The sequence below is a fragment of the Jaculus jaculus genome, chromosome 10 (genome assembly GCF_020740685.1).
Source record: "Jaculus jaculus isolate mJacJac1 chromosome 10, mJacJac1.mat.Y.cur, whole genome shotgun sequence".
Classification (NCBI taxonomy): Eukaryota; Metazoa; Chordata; class Mammalia; order Rodentia; family Dipodidae; genus Jaculus; species Jaculus jaculus.
The window spans coordinates 65,433,602-65,454,605 of NC_059111.1; the positions used below are offsets into that span (position 1 = coordinate 65,433,602).

Below are 21,004 nucleotides of genomic sequence, written 5' to 3' on the forward strand. Positions count from 1 at the left end.
ATGTTACATATCAATGTCAACAAAAAACTAGAGAAGGCTGCATGGTGGTACATGCCTTTAATCCCAGCACATGGAAGGCAGAGGTAGGAAGATCACTGTGAGTTTGAGGCCACCCTGAGACTAGTGAATTCCAAGCCAGCTTAAACTAGAGTGAGACCCTATCTTGAAAAACAAAAAAACAAAACAACAACAACAACAACAACAACAACAACAACAAAGAAACCAGAGGAAATTTTTTTTATTTATTTTATTTTATTTTATTTTTTTTTAAGGTAAGGTATCCCTCTAGCCCAGGCTGACTTGGCATTCACTATGTAGTCTCAGGGTGGCCTTGAACTTATGGTGATCCTCCTGTCTCTGCCTTCCAAGTGCTAGGATTAAAGGCATGCACCACCATGCCAGGCTACAGAAAAAATTTTAATCATTAACTTGAAATCAATTTTTCCCCTATTTTTACTAACCTATTATCTTAATGAAAACATACTTGTTCTTAAAACCAGACCAGGGCTTTCCCTCTCTTGTTTGCACAGCAGTTGTACACCAGTATCTGGGTGCCCACAGACTACCTCTCTTTGGCTCCTCCTCCCATATTTTCCAATTCCCTTCTGATCTAAGGAGGTAAGCCAAATAGACATGAAACCCTGGAAAGTTCCTCATTAAAGAGGACCCAGGTTGGACACTCCCAGCCTTCAGTGCCAGATTTGGACTGTTGAGGCATCCAGTCTTCTGGATTGAGGAGCTACTGGGTTCCCATTCTCCAGCATGCAGACAGCCATTGTGGGACTGCCCAGCCCATATCGTGTAAGCCAAGCTAACAAATCCCCTTTTGTAATTCATTCTACTGGTTCTGTTCCTTTAGGGAATCCTGACTAATACAAGTGAACTATGAGAAATGAACTATAAAAGGGATGGAGATCTAGTTTGGTGGTAGAGAACCTGCCTAGCATGCTCAAGGCCCAAAGTTCAATTCTTAGCACTACAAACAAACCAATAATAAAGACTTCAGTGGGTCAGGAGTTCCGAGAGAGATTCACTAGGATGGCGTCAAATTGAGGGCCGATTTCTCTTTCTCACTTCTTTTACTCCAGAGTAGAAAGTTTACTGAGCATATATACTGTAGGGGGCAGGGGGCTGGGCAGTGGGAAGAGTACCTCCTACAGCCCCGAGAGTAGACTTCTCAAAGCTCAAGAGGAGTAAAAAGAAAAGTACACAGAGAAACCAGAACCTTCTGGAACAGAAGGAATGCAGTGCATCTTTATGCCTTCCCTGACAATAACAGCTAAGGAGGTGGCTGAGTATCCCACATGAACATGAGGCTGTGGGTTCCATCAGACCACCTTGCCTACTATGACAAGCAGAGACAGTGACCATCCAGCAGCTAGCTGAGTGCCCAAGTGAAGCTGTTACTCCACAGCTGTGGGTCACTTGTCCTTTCTCATAATGTGGTGCTTCTCCTTCCTGGCTGTTATGTCACCTGCTCAGCCTATAAAGAGGTGCGACACCTGGACCTCCACACTAGAAAACTAAGATTTGCATCTGAGCTTGTTCAGACTTCTTCCTAAGGAATTATGTACACGGAGGGTGAGAATTCCTTCTTTGTGTCATCTGTATGGTCCCTGGAGATGCTGAGTTGTTTCCTAGGCTTCCTTAAAGCTATCGCTTCCATACTATTTTCAGGGAGTAACTGTGTGTGCTGTGTTTGTAATGTGACATGTGTGTATGGTATGGTGTGGCACCCCATAAGCTCACCTGTGGCAGCGGGCAGATGGTAAGGGGAGGACACTTGCCTATATTGGTGGGAGGGAAATGTAGCAGTCCCAATCCAATATCCTTCTGTCTGGTCCTGGATTGAGCCTGATTCTCTTAACTGACTCCAGAGCTTGGGGCTCCAGAGATTCTTGGGTATCTGCTCTACTGTGGGATTGGGGTTATTTACATGTGGCCATACCCCGGTGTTTACATGGAATCTGCAGATTCAACCTCTGGCAGAGTTAGGTCCTCTCAGGCCCATGATCATGCCTGTGCCTAAAGCAAACTTAACCACTGAGCCATCTCTCCACAACGTTTAATGTTTTACTTCTCATCTCAGAACCAAGTGGTGTCATTATCAAAGGTATAATTTTTAGGTACAGATCTGACTTATTTTCTTAAAGCTTTACTAACACCTATAAAAGTTAATAATTTATCTAATAAAATTTGAATTTATCTTCACAACTCCCTAAATCCTAATCAACTGACAAATGCCAATTCTTTGAGAATAGCAGATCCAGCACTTATCACCTAATGATGATGATACAAGAGGCACATGCACTTTAGAGGGCTACAGGAAGAAAGTGGAATGATACTAGGAAAAAGTGGTATGTCCCCATAAAGAACGTGAAGACTCAATGTGGTACACTGTAAACATGTCAAAGATGAGACAGGTCCTTTGGAGTCAGTCTGGAAGGAAATGTGAGACTGGAAGGCACCAAGAAAAGATGCTTATCATTAGATGCTCAGGATCTGCGTATCGCCACATTTCATCACTATGAGGCGCACTGACTGCCTGCTGCTCACCCAACTCCCTGATCTATTGTCCATTCACAGTACCTTACTCATGCCTCTCCTCTGAAGATCAAAGATCCCTACATGGGCAGACAGGAACACCTATTGTGCACAAAGTATTTGTATCCCTCATCACTTGAGAGCTCTGGCTGTGTGAAGATACTGGCCGTGTGTGTGTGTGTGTGTGTGTGTGTGTGTGTGTGTGTGTGTGTGTGTGTGATTTTTGTCACAAATCATTTCCCTGGGACTTTAGTTAGAATCTATGGTGAATTTGACAGGAAGAGATTTTCTATCCTGAATTCATGGTGGTATATTGTTTCCAGTGGGACAATGACTTTTCTACATCCTTCTAGCTCTAGCTTTGTTGCTGAATCCATCTAAAAAAAAAAAACATACTTCCTACAGTTAGCAGCTTAAATATTCATTGGCATATTTGTTCACTAAATATTTATAAGCAACCAAGTTTGAATTCTGTACTACATGCACAGTGCTTGTAATCATCCTTGGCTGCATAGGGAGTTTTAGACCAGTGTGGCTCACATGAGACCAAGACTCAATGACCCTACCCTTCAAAAAGAGTTCATCTTAGAGATTATAAGAAAAGAAGATGAGAGGAAAACATTCCTGTTCTCAGGCAACTTGAAGGAAAGGTGGAAGTAAGAGATATCTATTAAATACCTATTAGGGACTACTTGGATATTGCTTCTCATACACACACACAAAATACACAAACACAACACTTTATTTATTTGCAAGGAGAGAGACAACAAATAGATGATTGATTGATTGATAGATAGATAGATAGATAGATAGATAGATAGATAGGGAGAATGGGCATGCCAGGGCCTCTAGCCACTGCAACTGAACTCCAGACGCATGCTCCATCCACTTTGAGCATCTGACTTTACATGGGTACTGGGGCATCATATCCAAGACATTAGGCTTTGCAGGTAAATACCTTAACCACTCTCCAGTCATGCTTTGCATATGTTTTATCTTTAGTCCATTAAATTCGTGCTTTGCACACTTTACATCAAAGCAAACTGAAACACAGAAACATGTTAAAGCATTGGCTATGGACTAAACTGTATTCTGCCAACAGCCTTGGTTACCTGAAACTCACCCTAGGACACTTAAGCTCCCGTGCTTCAGAATGTGACTGTCCATATTGGGAGATGAGCTTTCAAAAAGGGCAATGTAGTTAAAACTTGGCTATAACCTCTGCACTTGGGAAGCTGAGGCAGGAAGATTGGATTGCTATGAGTTTGAAACAAGACAAAAACACAATGAATTTCAGGCCAGCCAGAGCTATATATAAAGCAAGACCTTTTCTCAATGTGTCCCTGAAAGGTCTACACAGTTAGTGACAGTTACTCTGTCACTAAATAAATAAATAGTAAATAAATGGGCTGGAATGGGGATGTAGCTTAGTACACACAGTGCTGTGTTGAATCCCCAGCACCATGTAGAACTGGGTGTGGTTTCTATGAACCTCAGTAAGTCCAGGATTCCTAAACGTGAAATGTGAGAAGAGCCAGTTAAGAGTTCAGGTCCAGACAAACTGGGATGACAGTTAAAGGAGGGCAAGACTCTAACTGGGAAGCTCTGGGAAGTGGTAAAGGGTGTTCAAGAAGATAACTTGTTAGCAGGCAGCAGAAGTTGCCTTAGGGTTCAGGTAGTTGGGCACTTACACCATCTACCGCTAGTTACTGAGTATGTATAATGTACCATGCATTGTGCTAAGCAGTCACAAGCACTTTGGAGGAGATATTTGTATTCCTTTTTATTTATTTATTTATTTTTGGTTTTTCAAGGTAGGGTCTCACTTTGGCCCAGGCTGACCGGAAATTCACTATGCAGTCTCAAACTCACAGTGATCCTCCTACTTCTGCCTCCCAAGTGCTAGAATTAAAGGCATGCCACCATGCCTGGCTCTTGTCCTGATGGTTTTTAAGTGAGCAAACATGGCAAAGAGGAGAAAAGGAGGTGACATAATGACCTGGGGCTACACAGCTACAAAGGTGGGAATTAGATTCTAATCTAGAGTTGTTGCTGGACACAAGCTTGAGCTCAAACTCACACTTCTTATCATGGCCTCAGGAAGGACTTGCCCAGAATGCTGGACAGAATAGAACAGAAGAGGTATGAAGGAGAATGGCCAGAAAATGAAACCACTGAGCCAAATCATGGAAGGATTGGGGAAATGATGCTGAGGAGGAGGCGACACACCAGATGGGGTGCATATGAGCTTGTGTGGGAGGAGCAAGTGAACAGAGCTCAAGAGCTGTACAATCACATCCAAGCCTCAGGAAGATACTTAGATAGATAAATGGTGCTAATTTGGAAAACTGGGGCCTGAGGCAAGGGTAACAATGAGGGTTTTAGCACAGTGGGTGCGAGATAAAGGACAAGTTGGTAAGGAGACAGGAGTAAGGTGACAGTGGATGCAATAGAGACCAACAGGGTTTACATGCAGAATGTGGGGTAAAATCAATGAATGGAGCCAAATGTTTGCATCTGTTTAACAGGAACACAGAATTACTAAAGAGAAATTTGACAAAGAAAGCATGGGGTTGCAATTTTGGAGAATAATAACTGAAAACCAATGAGGGCATATTCCACATGCGACTCAGTGTCAAGAGTTTACATGGACTAGAAGAATTAAAAAATGGTGAGAGGCCTATGAAGTGATGGGAAACCTCCCCTACATAAGTGTCCCAGTTATCTGGGTACAGATGTCAAGAAGGGGGCTATCAGAATGGAGAAGTTTAAATGGCCAAAACTGACTGACTTGAGGCAGTTAGCACAAAAGGTGAACTGAAGTGGCAAGTGGGTGGATGCTGAGGTACTTGGAAGTGCTGTGGAGTCCACAATTTCAGAGGCAGGAAATGATGAGAAAGACCTTTTAAGGAGGGAACAATGAAAATTTATTTACAATAATTATAAAAAACAGACTTGGGTGGTAGTAAAGAGATAAACCAGCTAGGGATAATTACTCTTTGCTTAAGGAAAAAAGTGCAATTTTCAAGTGTAAACGAGTTAAAAATAAAATAGATGTTCTTTTCATAACATAGTATTGGGGAATAATTTTACAGAATAATTTACAGAAACTGACAATTGGGAGGGGTATCCTTCCTGTTTCTGCTTTAAACAGAAAGAAAAACAGAATCAAGGGCTAAGATTTGTCACATGTCTGGTGGTTCATGCCAAGAATCCTAGCACTCAGGAGGCTAAAGCAGGAGGATGGAGAGTTCAAGGCAAGCCTGCTCTGAGCAACATGGCAAGTCCGTTTTCTCAAAACCAAACAAATGGCTGGGGATGTGGATCAGTGGGAATAGTGCCTGCAATCCATGGCAAAGCCCTGAGTTCAACCACCAGCACCACATATGGAAGGCATGATGGCACATACCTATAACCCCAGCACTTGGGGAGAAGGCAGGAAATCAGAAACTGAAGGTCCATCTTTAGCTCTATAATGAATTCAAGGCCAGCTTGGGCTACCTGAGACCCTATCTCAAAAAAGAAATGATAAAGAGAATGAAAGAAAGGAAGAAAAGATTTGACACAAAGAAATGTGATTGAAGTTTTATTTTATTTTTCTTAAGTAATTTTTTTAATATTTATTTGCAAGCAGAGACAGAAGGGGCCTCTAGCCCCTGCAAACGAACTCCAGATGCATGCACCACCTTGTGCATCTAGCTTACATGGGTCCTGGGGAATCAAGCCTGGGTCCTTTGGCTTTGCAGGCAAGCACACTTAACTGCTCCCTCCAGCCCATGACCCTGAAATCAATGGCCTAAGAAGCTATGGAGAAGTTAATCTGACCCACAACATAGAAGACAAGGCTGATGATGTCTAGAGGAAGAGTGTACAGACCATCACTCATGCATGCTGTTTCTTGGCTCAAACGCACTGGAAGACACAGCAGGCAGCTAAGTATCTAAACAGTTTATGGCTGTACCTGTACCTGGTATCAGGGACCCAGAATGACAGGTGACAGATTTCAGTATGGTGTTGATTCTTTTTTTTTTTTAATTTTTTATTTATTTTTTATTTTTTTATTTATTTGAGAGCAACAGACACAGAGAGAAAGACAGATAAAGGGAGAGAGAGAGAATGGGCACGCCAGGGCTTCCAGCCTCTGCAAACGAACTCCAGACGCGTGCGCCCCCTTGTGCATCTGGCTAACGTGGGACCTGGGGAACCAAGCCTCGAACCAGGGTCCTTAGGCTTCACAGGCAAGCGCTTAACCGCTAAGCCATCTCTCCAGCCCTGGTGTTGATTGTTACCCGGACCACTACTAGCTGCTGAACAAGAACATCTGATTACTCACTCTACTCTAGTGAATATTAGTATTAGTATGACAAAAGAGTTTGCAGCATTTTCAAGCAAGAATCTGGCATTCAAAAACACACATATCTTTAGAGGAGAAAGACGGAACTGAAATACAAAAAATAAAAAAGATCTTATAGGTTAACTTAAAAAATATATTTATTTATTTGCAAGCAGAGAGACAGAGAAAGATTGACAATGGCAAAGCCAGGGCCTTTGCCATTGCAAATGAACTCCAAATGCTTGTGCCACTTTGTGAATCGGGATTTATATGAATACTGGGAAATTCAACCTAGGCCATAAGGCTCTGCAAGCAAGCGCCTTTAACCACTGAGCATTTTCTCCAGCTCTAGGTTAACTGTCTTGCAAACAAGTGGCATCAGTAAGAAAGAGCAACATCAAATCTATAGGACCAAAATGAAGACAACGGTAGGATTTGTTTCTTAACAGACATAAAAGATTTGATCACCAGAGAACCAGGTATCCCCTTGAAGTCTCAATATAAAAAAAAAACAAGCCACCTTGCCCATAAGTCAATTTAAAATGCAAATATTATAAAATGACATTTTTTTCATTAGATGAACATAACAGACAAATGTTATAAGGCTTCCATATCCTACCCTCCAAAAATTTATTTGACAAAGCATTTTTCCTAAACAAAATCTCAATATAGTTTTCTGAAGATGTCAATAGATAGTCATATTCTGAATAAAAAGTCACATGAAAAATTTTGTGTCAGTATACATTTATACACATTTATATTGTCTGAAAAAAAAATTAAAGTGTAGCACAAAATAGCTAAGCGAAAAAAAAAAAAAAAATCCAAATACAGAGTGCCTCAGTGCACCTTGAAGAGTTACATATGTGGTGCCACTGGGCAGCATAGTACCCAGCAGAGTGAAGCCCCTTCTGTTAGCATCCAGTGAGTAGCTACGATTTGTCAATCTTTGTTCCTTATAAAAACAATAGCGAGGGCAGTGGTTTTGATAGGTATCACCATCAATGCCATACTCGTAGTCATGTTCAACCTACAGTTCATGGGCCAGGAGCATACCAGGGCAGCTATGAAAGTGGCCCAACACATTCGTAGATGGTATCACATTGCAACATTAAGAAGCTGGACACTCCTGCTAGCTGTGATGAAGGAGCGTTTGCACTGGGCTTCTTCTGCTGGCTTTTGTTTCCTGGGGCTCTCAAAAGAAAAGTTGTGGACAAAGGAATGCTCTCTTTCACCAGTGGAATAAGGGCTCCTGCCTTCCCTTCTAAAGTCTCCTCATCCCTCCAATCATGCTGACACAAGCTATACTGTGCCTGTCTTGCTGGACATGAGAAATCTGAAGCACAGGATTCTATCCAAGGCAGACATAAATACCCAGCTGGGCGAGGTAGTGCACACCTTTAGTCCCAAAACTCAGGAGGCTGAGGTAGGAGGATCACTGTGAGTTCTTGGCCAGCTTGAGATAGCAAGAGGCGTAGTGCAAGACCCTGCCTCAAAAACAAACAAACAAACAAAAGCAACAATAACAAAAACCATGGGGGCGGGGGGGGGGGGGGGAATCCTGAACATAGACTGTGCTGACTGCAAATTCAAGCTCAGAAGCTTCAGGCTGATTTGCTAACTCTCATATAACAACAAACCCTAAAGTAGATTTTCATGTCTCTTTATTGTTTGAACACAGTATCTGCTACATGTTTGGTAAGTGTGATTGTGAGCTAGAATTCCCCTGACTGCAGGTGAAGAAATGATTCAGAAATACCAACAAATATTGAGGAGAGATACATTTCTAAGCAAACAATTGACACATCACCATTGCCTTTGTAGATTAGTCAATACATCATAAAGAACCAGACTGCTGGAAATTAACACCTCATCAAATCAGTAAAAATCTGAATCCATGAAGCATATGTGAGATTCAAAAACTCTTGACAACTTCAATTTTATTCAAATAGTCTTGCAAAACATTGGTAGAGGTTTCACATAAATGCAGCACTAGTTCAAGATCAGAACAATGGGAACCTCGCCTTTCTCCATACAATCTTGGATTATATGGTTCGCATATACATTCAAGAATTTTGGCTGTTGTGATTCCTGTCTGAACCTGTGATCTTCACAAATTCACTTTTGCACCCTGTAGCCTGAGAACAACCAGAAGGGAACTGGGCTGTGGAAGCTGCAACTATGTCAGCATGGAGCCCAGGCACTGAGCTTCTCAAATGAATATGACTCTACCCACACAAAGCATCATCATTTCCAAAATGCTCTAATTTTTCACATGATATGGTTCTCAGGGCTCAAAGTAAAATTACAGTTTTTTTCTTCTAATACCCCTTCTTCCTGAAATGGGCTAGATAGATAGTCTGTATCTTCTCTCACAGCTTCTTTTTGTCAATACCCAGATCTCTTCCTCCCAATTTTGCAACCCAAATTCCTCTTAGTATGTTATATACAGATTTCCTTCACTGCTGACATGTCTGACTACACAGGGAACTCTATGGTGGGAAGCAGAATTACTAGTTGTGTTTGTAAAGCAGTAGTTTTAGAAATCAAATATTTAAAAAGGCAACATAATCCTAATGTGCTACCCATTTTTTCTAAGTACTCTAAGAACAATGGCCTTCACTAAATTGATAATAATCTTTAGTGAGACAGTATCTCTGAATAGTCCTTCTTGGGATGGGGGTGGGGGGCCAGGCCCAAAACAACTCTATAGTTGAGAGCACTTGCTTTCACAGCATTTTCTCTATTAACAATCACAAGGATACTCAGAGAACACAAAAAGCCTCACATTTAAAAACAGCCTACTGTCCGTATGAAACATGGCAGTGTATATTTTTTAACATAACATAATTTTTGCCATGGTTTAAGCTAAAAGCATTAAATATAGCCTGAATTTAATCACCTTTCTTTAATTTGAATTCACATGGTAAGATACTTATAGCTACTTAAAAAATTAAGTGGCAAAATGTATATGAAGAATATGTATCTTGATATTTTAATTATGCTCAATTGAATGTACTTAGATTTAAAGTGCTTTTCACAAATGACATGTGCTAAGAATATCTAATTGCACACTGACATTCTCAAATATGTGCTTACATGTGTCAAAAATAGATTAATATGAAGGTATGGGATGGCTTTTTACACTAGACCCAAATACATTATTTTGATTATTTAGATACAAACAAAATTGCAAACACAAATAAGGTCTGAACTAGTCAACGCCTAATGATTTCTGTTACATTATGATGAATGTATATGTGATGACAGTGTTTGATAGTTTAATAAGTCAGAAAATAAAGATTTCTTAAGAATTCTAAGCTTCAACATATTTTTCATTTACTCTTATGAACTCAAGTAATTTGTATGTAGTACAAGTGTTATTATAAAGATCAGGCAGAAAGCAGATACACAGCAAACAGCAGTGGATGTGTTAAATTAGTGCGTGTTGTCCAGTAGCAGCTGACTGCTCACAAGTACTGAACACAGGCATTAAGCAGCCTCCCAGAGGCGCTGGAAAATGGAAGGCAGCATGATGTCAAAGGCTCTTCACCCAACCCCGCTCTGAAGGAACGTGAGCTGTGCCCAGTGCCCTCACAAGAAACATCATCAGCCCCTGCAGGCAAGTTGAGAAAAGTATCTGCTTAAACTCTAGTTGGTATGGGCCAAATTACATCCTCCAAATTTTGTACATGTAAAGTATAACTTCAAGTAACTGAGAATGTCAGCATGAGAATGCTTTTTGAGAAAGGGCTTTTAAAGATTTAATTAAACAAAGTGAGTTTGTTAGGACTATCCTTACATCTGTATGATTGGTGCCCTTAGAAGAAATTATGATATAGACAACTATAGCAGACAGCTTCAGGTTCGCTGAGATGAACTTTCAGACCAGACACAGTCATGGAGGAAGGGATATTTATTGAAGCCTACAGATCCAGAGGAAGTTCTATAAATGGCAAAAGAAGCTAGCCTGCCTTCACAGGACCAAGCAGAGAGAGAGAAGTACAAGCGAAAAGCCAAAAAGCCACACAGCACAGCACACTTCAGGAACTCCTGCTAGGCACACTTTGCATATCTTTAGATTGAAATCTGAAACCCACCACCACACCTTAAGATCCATCCAATGACATTGCCTCCAGCCAGCTGGCTGCAGAATGCAAACTACAGATAAACAACTGAATATACTGGGGGCCATCTATTCAAACCACCACAACAACATATAGACTGGAGGTGACCAGGGCAAGACATGGGCAGAGAGAGAATGTGGCCATCTGCAAGCCAGAAAAGAGAAGCCCCAGGAGAAACAACCTACCAACCTCAGCCTAGGTGGTATAATTGTGAGGAAACAAATTTCTGTTGCCTCTACCTCCTCAACTGTGGTATTTTGCTATGGCCCACCTAGCCTACTAAAACCTGAGACTGCCCAATTTCACATCCCTAAACATAAGACAACATAGGAGTTTTCTTCAGTGTTTGGGTATGTAAATTACCTATAAATTAAAAAAAAAAAACAACTTAAAGTAACTTTGAAAAGAGAACAAAGACATTCTTACCATTTACTTATTCCTAAGGTATAAAACTGAAATGTGCTAGTCTTAATTTTTTAAACATAGATATGGTAGAAAAGGGCTATTCTGTTTACAGATTATAAATACTAAGCTTCATATATTCAGCTTCATGGGTTTTAATAGGTCTATAGAAGCCTGGCCAGAAACCAAAGTGGAATTTATCTGACTGTCATTAAAAAGGAATTAAGTTACACACTTGTCAAATCTACCAACATTTGGGGCCTGCCTGTTATATATGTATATTCTGACAACTATTATGAGAATCATGTGATGCTTTGCAGACCTTCATCTGTGTAAAGTGCCTTAGCTGTATGAAGGCTGTGGCCCAATCTTTTCTAAAGTTTTCCTATCATAACAAACTACTACCCTGTTAATTAGAAATTCAGAACAATGGTTTAACCTTTGAAATGTCCCGAATCAAATACAAAGGAAACAAAATAGCAAACAGACATCTGATTGTTTTGGATTTTCCCCTAGTAAGATGATGTTTTTGAGCATCCACTGGCAGCTCTTAGCATATCCTTATAGGTCTTAACACCTCATCAACTGGGCAGCATACCTAAGTTTATCCCTTAGTGCTGTATCTAGAGAACAGAAGTCCAAGGTTAAGGTGGCAGCCATCTGAGATATTACGAGGGTTGTCATTTGTGAAAAGCACTTTAAATCTAAGTTCACAGACACCGTCTTCACACTATCCTCACATGGGAAGAGGGACTCTGAGCTTATGACCTCAATCATGCCCCAATATGGCTTTTCCACATTGGGTCTTAAGTTCTGACATGTGAGTTGTGAGGCAAATAAACATTTAACATATCTGTTCACAAGCCTGTAGTCCCATTGGGCACTGCTTTCATTTTTGTCTCCAGCCCAAGCAGGAGAACCCTCACCAAGTGGGTCAGCAGTAGAACTCCTGCAAGCCAGGGCCTCAGTCCCACACCCCCCAGAAGATTTCTGGGGTGAACTGTGAAGAAACTGCCTTCATGGCTTTTCAGAATTTTCCAAATTCAAATATTGCTATGGTTAGCATATTTTGCTATTCATCGGCTCTTTTTTAAAGCCTCTTTTTTTATATGATTCCTTCATGGTTGTGACATGATAATTTCATAAGTTAAATATTCAACAAAAATCGTGTCTACTTAAGACATTAGTCATAATAAATAATCTCTACCAAATGCCCCATGTTATTATCTTTATCATGTTCTTCAGGTTCTGAATATACTCGGGGGATGTTTATTTGTCATTTTTAGAAGTGAAGTCAAACAAAGTAAATAGGTACTTGAAAAGGTTACTTGTCTCACTGAGTGCTCATGGAACAGTTCCCGGTGAAACAAGCAGCGGGGATATGGCAGTATGTGGGCATGGCTACAAGTCTACCAGCTGCTCCACCTGCTCTCCCCGGGTTCACACTCTTCACAGGCCATCTTAGACATCTTTAAGGCCTAAGGGATGCATCCAGTTGCCAATGTCATTCTAAGGAAAGACTTTCTCCAGTAACAAGGCGTGGACTGTACTTGACAGGCAGCAGGACGTACTGAGCACTTGAAACAAGGTGTGAATTGATAGACGGGAGAAAAGATAAGCAGGAACTAGGAAAAGCTGTGCCAGTGTGCACAAAGCCCTGGATTTAGTACCCCAAACTGCAAACAATATAAAATTTGCAACATGGCCTTACATTGTTTTGGGGGGGGGCAGGAGGAGATATGCAAATAAATGCTCCCACAGAATATTTCAAATAATAACAATATGCTAAAAATAATGTAGCCAGCTATTAAATTTTCATTACACTACAAATGGATTCGTATAAAGCTGCAAGCATTAAAAAAAACAAAACAACAACAACAAAAAACTCTTTCAGGCTAGAAAGATGGCTTAGTGGTTAAGCACTTGCCTGTGAAGCCTAAGAACTTGGTTTGAGGCTCAATTCCCCAGGACCCACATTAGCCAGATGCACCAGGGGGAGCACGCGTCTGGAGTTCGTTTGCAGTGGCTGGAAGCCCTAGCACACCCACTCTCTCTCTCTCTGCCTGTTTCTCTCTCTGACTGTTGCTTTCAAATAAATAAATAAAAATAAACAACAAAAAAATTACAAAAACTCTTTCCATAGTATCATCTTGGTTACTTGACATGTTACATAATTGCTTTATAGAAATTCAACTTAATAACTGAGTGTCCCATCAGCCTGTACATTCCTAAGTAGGATATGTGCAAACTTGTACGGTGAAACAAAATTCTTCCTTAAAAAAACTACACAAGCCACGTCTCCACAGAAAACTCCAGGAAGAGAAAGATCACAAAAGTAGGCTTAAATCCATTCAATCTCCTCACCACACTGCCTGCCAAGACCCATGTGTTCACTATATGAGGAAATTTTCTCCCTGGTTTGAAATGATTGGTTCTGAACTCTAAAGGGATTTCAAGCTCAGTGATACGGTATATGGCTTTGGGTATATTTTATGACCCAAAATACCCACACTATTACTCAGGGCTTACAGAATTCAGGACTAGGAAGAAAACAGTATAAAAAGGGTTCAAAGACATCTGCAGACAGAAAAGGTGGAACTGTTAAGCATAGTCATTCTTATCTGGATGTGGTCAGGACTCAAGGTTGTCTTTGGCCTTATATGTAGAATAAGGTGTGCCTGTCACATTTTCTCTCAATAGCCAAATGAAAAATGAAACACAGGTGACTAACGAGCTAATTACCTCGGTCTGGGATGGGGCCTGCAAAAAGGTTGAAAGGTCAAGCTGAAGAAGAATGTGGAGGGGTCATGAGCAAATCAGTACCATGAGGAGGAGAATCACAGAGCAAAGTGAAAGGAGATGTGGGGAGACTACAAGCCACCGTGAGACATTCAGCAGGTTATCTGGAGAAGATGGAAAGAATAGCCAGTTCCCAGAGATGCTTCCATTCTCCAGAGCCCTCAGCAGTGCCCTTTCACGACAGCTAAAAGTATTGTAGCCACAAGCAACCTGAAACCAATGAGTGGTTTCAGTCAACAAGAGACCTGCAGAGAGGACCTGAGGTGGCTCTGAAGTCATCACCAGGCACAGGACAAAGAGGATCTGCCAACACTTAATCCTCCAGTGGTGAGAACTATCTCTGCTCTTATTTCCATTGAGAAACCAGGTCATTTCTCTCCTTTTTGAAACTGAATTACCTAAATGACTTGTCTGACCAACAGAATGTAGTAGGAGTATAGTCTAGAAGAAGTCTTGTAGTTTCTCTTAAGGATTCTTAACACACCTGCTCTTGGGTGGCTCTTTTCATAAAGCACAAGCCACACAGAGAAGCTATGGCAGGTGCTTCCGACAGTAGACCTTGCTGCTGACAGCTGAGGAACAACACTGCTGCTACCACCTCAGGCTAGCCTTCAGATGACTCAAGCCCCAGCAGCCCGTAAGTATGTAGAGATCCTGAGGAGAACCTCAATGCAGAGCCCCGTCCATGTAGACAACTAGGAGGGATGATTAGAAGCCACTAAGTTGTCAGATGATCTGTTACACAGTGGTGATAACTGGGAAAGTTTGAGAAACACTAAAACTACACTGTCATCAGAAAGCAAGCCTGGTATGTGGTACGTACAGCAGACTAAGAGGAAATAAAAATCACATTAAAAGGAGGACACTCAAGAGTTGTAACTATGGGAAACAAGCAGGCTCACAAAGAAGATCTGGGGCTGGAGATGCAGCCTGGTAGTAGACTATTTAGCTAGTGTCTGTAATCCCTGAGTCTGTTCTTTAGTACTATGGTTTGAATATGAAGTGTTCCCCGGAGGCTCATGTTTTTGAGGCTGGGTTACCAGCACTGGGCTTCTGGGAAAGGCCCTGACCACTGATGACTAGTCACTGATGGCATGAATGGGAGGGTGGTGGAAACTAGCAGGTTGGGCCTAGATAGAATCAGTTAAGAGTGTGTGACTGTGAAGGGTATATACTGCTCCCAGCCTTTTGCGCGCGCGCGTGCGTGCTCTCTCTCTCTCTCTCTCTCTCTCTCTCTCTCTCTGTCTCTCTCTCTCTCTCTCTCCCTCTCCCTCCCTCCCTCTCTCTCTCACTCTCTCTCTCTCTCTCTCTCTCTCTCTCTGCTTCCCAGTTGCCAAGGGGACGAGCAGCTTCTTCGCACCATACTTCTAGGGCGAGCTTCTGTGTTGCCACAAGCATAAAAACAATGGAGCCAAGTGACTGGTTTGAAACCTCTTAAACAATGAGCCAAAAGTAAACATTTCCTCCTTTAAATTGTTATTCTCAGGTATATTGTCACAATGACAAAAAATGACTTACACAATGTTGCACAAAAGACAAGATTTCAGGTGCCTTCCAAGGTAGCATAGGTCCTCACCATTTAGCCATACCCAAACTCCAATAAATTCCCTTTTCCCTTAAGGAAGCTGTATAATTACATTTGTTTTCATCCTATAGACCTAACAGAAACATTTATTTCCATAATGTCCAAAAAATATGTACCAGAAGTTAAAGAACAGATACAAGAAGAGAAGGAAGACAAGCAGTTAAGTCCTGTTCATTTATCACCACGTCAAATGTATTCTCTCAGTACACTTTTGCCAAAACTGTGAGGTGATGGCTGTGGTGAAGATGGCTGCATCGCCTTTGCTAGTTCCTTCTTTCAGAAGAAAAGTGCACGGCCCTGCTTAACAAAGACAATGCCACTCAACCAATGGCAGGTCCCTTCAATGGGTGGACCTGAGATATCTAGCTTTTTCCTTTTCCTCTCAGCACTCCTATTCTTTAGGTCTAGACATTGGGGCCTAAGAAGGCCCATGCAGTCATGACAGATGGTGATGCCTGCCCTGAGGAGAAACCTGGCCACCAGGCATCAGCTCAGCCCCCAGCTAGCTGCCCTTTCTATGAGGATATGAGGGTGCCAGTGGCCTAGCACTCCTGCTAGAAACCACAGGAAACAGTCAGAGTGTCCCAGTCACCACAAGGAACTGGCCTGGGATGCAGTAATAATAGATAAAGGAACACATTATCTACATTTTACAGACTAAAGCAAATAAGTGGTCTAATGCCTTTTTTGCATGCTGGTGAAGGCTTTAGGAACCCAAACCAACTATGTCTATGTTCTTTGTATTACATAGATAGCAGACTGCCTGCTGTTAGATATGATTATCTTTATTACATATGGCAATGATTTTCAAAAAGATTAATTTTATAAGTAAAGATACCCCTATTATTGAAATTCTCAAAAATTAGACTTGCAAATTATGGTGGTTTGAATGTATAATGTCCCTCCATAGGCTTATGTGTTTGAATACATGAGCCCACGCTAGTAGAACTGTCTGAGAAGGATGTAGAGCGTTTCAAAAGTAAAATCTTTTTGGAGGAACTAAGGTCCCCGGGGTGAGCCTTGTGCTGTCATGGCTGAGCCCTTGCTGCAGTCACATTCTCGGCTTCCTGCGAGCCACGGTGACTATGAATTCCTGCCAGCCCTTCCCTGCCATGATATACATACTCCACACTCTGGAACAGTAAGCTGAATTAAACTCTTTTCCTTCTGTAAGGTGTTTCTGGTCAGACCTTTGTTTTTGGTATTTGTCCACAGCAATTTAAAAAAAAAAAAAAAACTTATACAGAAGGTTTTGAAAAGAACTTTGAAACTTTGTGAGATTATACACATCTACAAGTTCTCTATTCACCATACTCTGGTAATAATAAATATGGCATGGAAAAAAAGAAAATAAATGTTATTAAGGATAGGAAGAGGTATAATTAATATAAAGATATGCAGGAGCCTATGATCTGTCATTGATATACTGAATATTTAACACGAATAACTTCTTTTCCCCTGTAGCACTGGGGGTTGAACCTATGGTTGTAAGCATGCTAGGCAAGTGGTTGACCATGGGACTGTATCTCCAACTTTTTAAAAATAAATTTTGAGAAAAAGTCTCATTAAGTTGCTTACATTTGCTTGAATTCACTCTGTCACATAAGCAGGACTTGAACTTGTAATCCTCCTGCCTCAGCCCACTGAATAGCTAGAATTACAGACTTTCATCACCAGCCCTGGCAAAAAATATAATAACTTTTATTTTCCTTTTTAAACTTTTTTTTTCTTTCCTTTGAGGTAGCATCTCATTCTATCCATGCTGACCTGGAACTTAACTCTGTAGCTCCAGGCTAGCCTCAAACTCAAAGCAATCCTCCTGCTTCGGCTTTCTGTCTTCCTATCTCAATATTCCTAGTGCTAGGATTAAAGGCATGTATGACCATGCTCAGTGAAAATAACTTCTAAGAGCTCTTCTGATTGGTTTAAACATTCTTTCATTTATCAAATATTTACAAAAAGCCTGCTGGTTACCATGTACTATTCAAGGTCCAGGATTTATCACATAAATAGGTACACAAATCCGCTCTTCTGTAACAGACACACTCAGGATATGCCACCTGACAGCACTTCACAGAAAGGCTCTCACATGCTATTCTTTACTGATAAACAAGGATATGTTGATGCAGAAAAGAAACTGAAATCACAAGGAACAAATAAACCATACACAATGCTTGAAGGTGGCAAGGGCTATGGCAAAGGGAAGGAGGGAGAGAATGTGAAGAAAAAGGACATTAGGCAGGACTATCGTGTACGGAAATACGTTTGAAAGTATAGAGCGTTAAAAAAAATCTAAGTTCACTTAGTATTGCCTGTAAGTTTAAATTAGAAGACTCTGAAGAAATGACTGAAGTCTAGGGAAGAGACCCCAAGTTGGTTAAATAAATGTACTATTCCAACCACACGTATGTCATATGAATAGGCACACAAATCCGCTGTTCTGTAACAGACACACTCAGGATATGCAACATGATAGCACTTCACAGAAATGCTCTTGCACACTATTTTTTACTGATAAAGCACAAGCATGGCACTGATGGGAAAATGCAAAGGCTTCAGTCTGGGAGTCATGGGGTATCCCTGGAGTATGGCGAGTGAATGAAGCAAACTTTCATATTGCTTAGGGATAGACTCTCAGATGTTTTACAATGTGGAAAGATGTGCACAGATGAAAAATACTTTCTTCAGGAGAAAGCAACTCCAGGAGAAGGGAATGAATGAGGAAAAAAATCTATCAGGACAGGCACAGAAGGGCCTTTAACAGCAGTTACCAAGTTTGTCATTTTACGCTACGTGGTAGACATACTTGGGCCTGTATCTTTATGCTTCCCATAATTTTTCATAATAAGCATTAATTGCAACTAAATTAATAATATAAAAGATGGATGACAAAAGCTTGCTTTAGGAGGCTGAAGCAGAAGGATCTTGAATTCTACCTTTGTCTACATAGTAATAACCTGCCTCACAAAAAATCTAATTCATGGCTAGAGAAACAAGAATAAAAGTCTCATGTATATGGGAATGACCCTAATACTGAGAATACAAAAGCTAGGCCTGATGGCACAGCCCAAGTAATCTGAGCTACTTAGAAGCTGAGGTAGGAGGATGGCAAGTTCAAGGCCTCCCTGTGATACTGTGTATTCAATACCATCGTAGGTAAATTAGTGAAACCTTGTCTCAAAATTTAAAGAGTAAATAGAGGGTTGGGGACTAGCTCAGTGGTAGAGTGCTTGCCCAGCATTCATGAGGCCCAAGGTTCAATCCCAAGTACTTCAGGAAGACATGAATGCAAGCCTACAAGCAGACAGCATTAGGATCCCACCACTTTCAGGAGAGCAGTTAGATTACTCTTCACCACAAGTCTTCCCACCAGCTCTTTTTTCCAGTCACCTCTAGAACTTGTGACCTGATCCTATCAATGATTTTTCCCACTCATGCACCCCTAATAGGAGATACAGTCACACAGGTTGACACATGAGTGCCACCCACTGAAAAAGTCACTGAGACGCTGGAGACATGGATGACTTAGTGATTAAGGGTGTTTGCCTGCAAAGCCTGATGGCCTGGGTTCAGTTTCTCAGTACCCATGAAAAGCCAGGTGCACAAAGTGGTGCATGTATCTAGAGTTTGTTTGCAGTGACAAGAGGCCCTAAAGTACCCATTCTCATTTTCTCTCTCTCTTTTTCTCTATGCCTGATTCTGTATGTCTCACAAGTAAATAAATAAAAATAATAATAATTAAAAAAACACTAAGGATGTGTTAACAAAAGAATGTACTTCACAAGCACAGGCCATTTGTTTTTACATAAATTATTATAGAACTCTATTTTCTATTGACATAAGTAATTTTTACTGAATATGAGCTTATCAAGATAGTGGCTCATTCCTTTTTGATATGGTTTTTCTGGTGACTATTAATTTATTTTTATGTCAAGTAAATTATCATCCATATTTCTTTCTGAAAAATCAATCATGGTACCAAGTATCCTTCCTTACCTCATCCTTAGTAAGATTAATCAAAGCATCAAAAAGATCCCATGTTCTATGTTTTTTTTTTTTTTTTTGGTTCCTCGAACTCATGGCAATCCTCCTACTCTGCCTCCCAAGTGGTGGGATTAAAGGTGCATGCCACCACACCTGGCTTCCCCATGCAATTTTAACACTATTCCACTAGCTGCACGCAAGACAGGGGGTCTGTCCTTAATTCATGTATGGCATCACATGGTTGCTTTTTTTTTTTAAAGGTAGCAGCAAAAATGCAATGACAACAGGGTCAGAGGTAGCAGATCAGTTTCTAAAGTCACTGGATACCTAACAGAGAATGAAGAGTCATCTCACCCCTCTCCTCTGCCATGCTTACTGGGAGCCTCCACTGTCATGAACAGATATTTCAGTCATGTCCTTTATGGTGGCTGAACTTTTGATCAAGGGGAAGAAGGAAAGAAATGGAGGGTACTTATAGCTTTTATACAAGGGGGCTGGAGGATCCAGGCCTCTGTCAGAACTGCAACCACAGGCCTAATTTAGAATGAAGAAAAACCACTCCATTCAGTGAAATGACCCTGTTAGGGTTTTTTTCAGACTTAAAAGTTTATAAACCCTAGGGATAGGGAGATAGCTCAGTGAGTAACTTGCTTGCTGGGCTACATGTAGACCAAAGTTTGGATCCTCAGCACCCAAGTGAAAAGGTGGCATGAGCCTGGATCCTAGTGCAGGAAAGGCAGAGACAGGAGTATCCCTGGGGCTTGTGGGATGGCTGGTCACAGAATTATAGGTTCAGTATGAGACCATCTCAAAATGTAAAGTGGAGAATAACCAAGGAATGAATACACTTGACATCAACCTCTGGCCTGCACACATATATATGTGCAGCACGTGATATTCACACACACATGTACCTACCCACAAACATGTATACATGCATGCAGCATACTATACACACATACATACAAAATGTCTACTAACCCATCTTAGCACCTGATTTAGTTGTGAATAGTACTAAATATATCACTATTGGATACAACTAAAATTAATCCCAATATGAAAAAAAATTAGTTTAAAAATAAAGACAGAATCCCAGCATTTGGGAGGCAGAGGCAACAGGATTGCTGAGTTCGAGGCCACCCTGAGACTGCATAGTAAATTCCAGGTCAGTCTTGGCTAGAATGAGACCCTACCTCAAAAAAACAAAACAATAAATAAGTAAATATTACAGAT

At 41.0% G+C, this 21,004-nt stretch overlaps 1 protein-coding gene across 1 annotated transcript in view; it reads right to left on the reverse strand.

Moving 5' to 3' along the window:
• Slc25a13 (solute carrier family 25 member 13) overlaps window positions 1-21,004 on the reverse strand; it is a 185,629-nt gene that overhangs the window by 36,344 nt on the left and 128,281 nt on the right. The window lies entirely within an intron of this gene.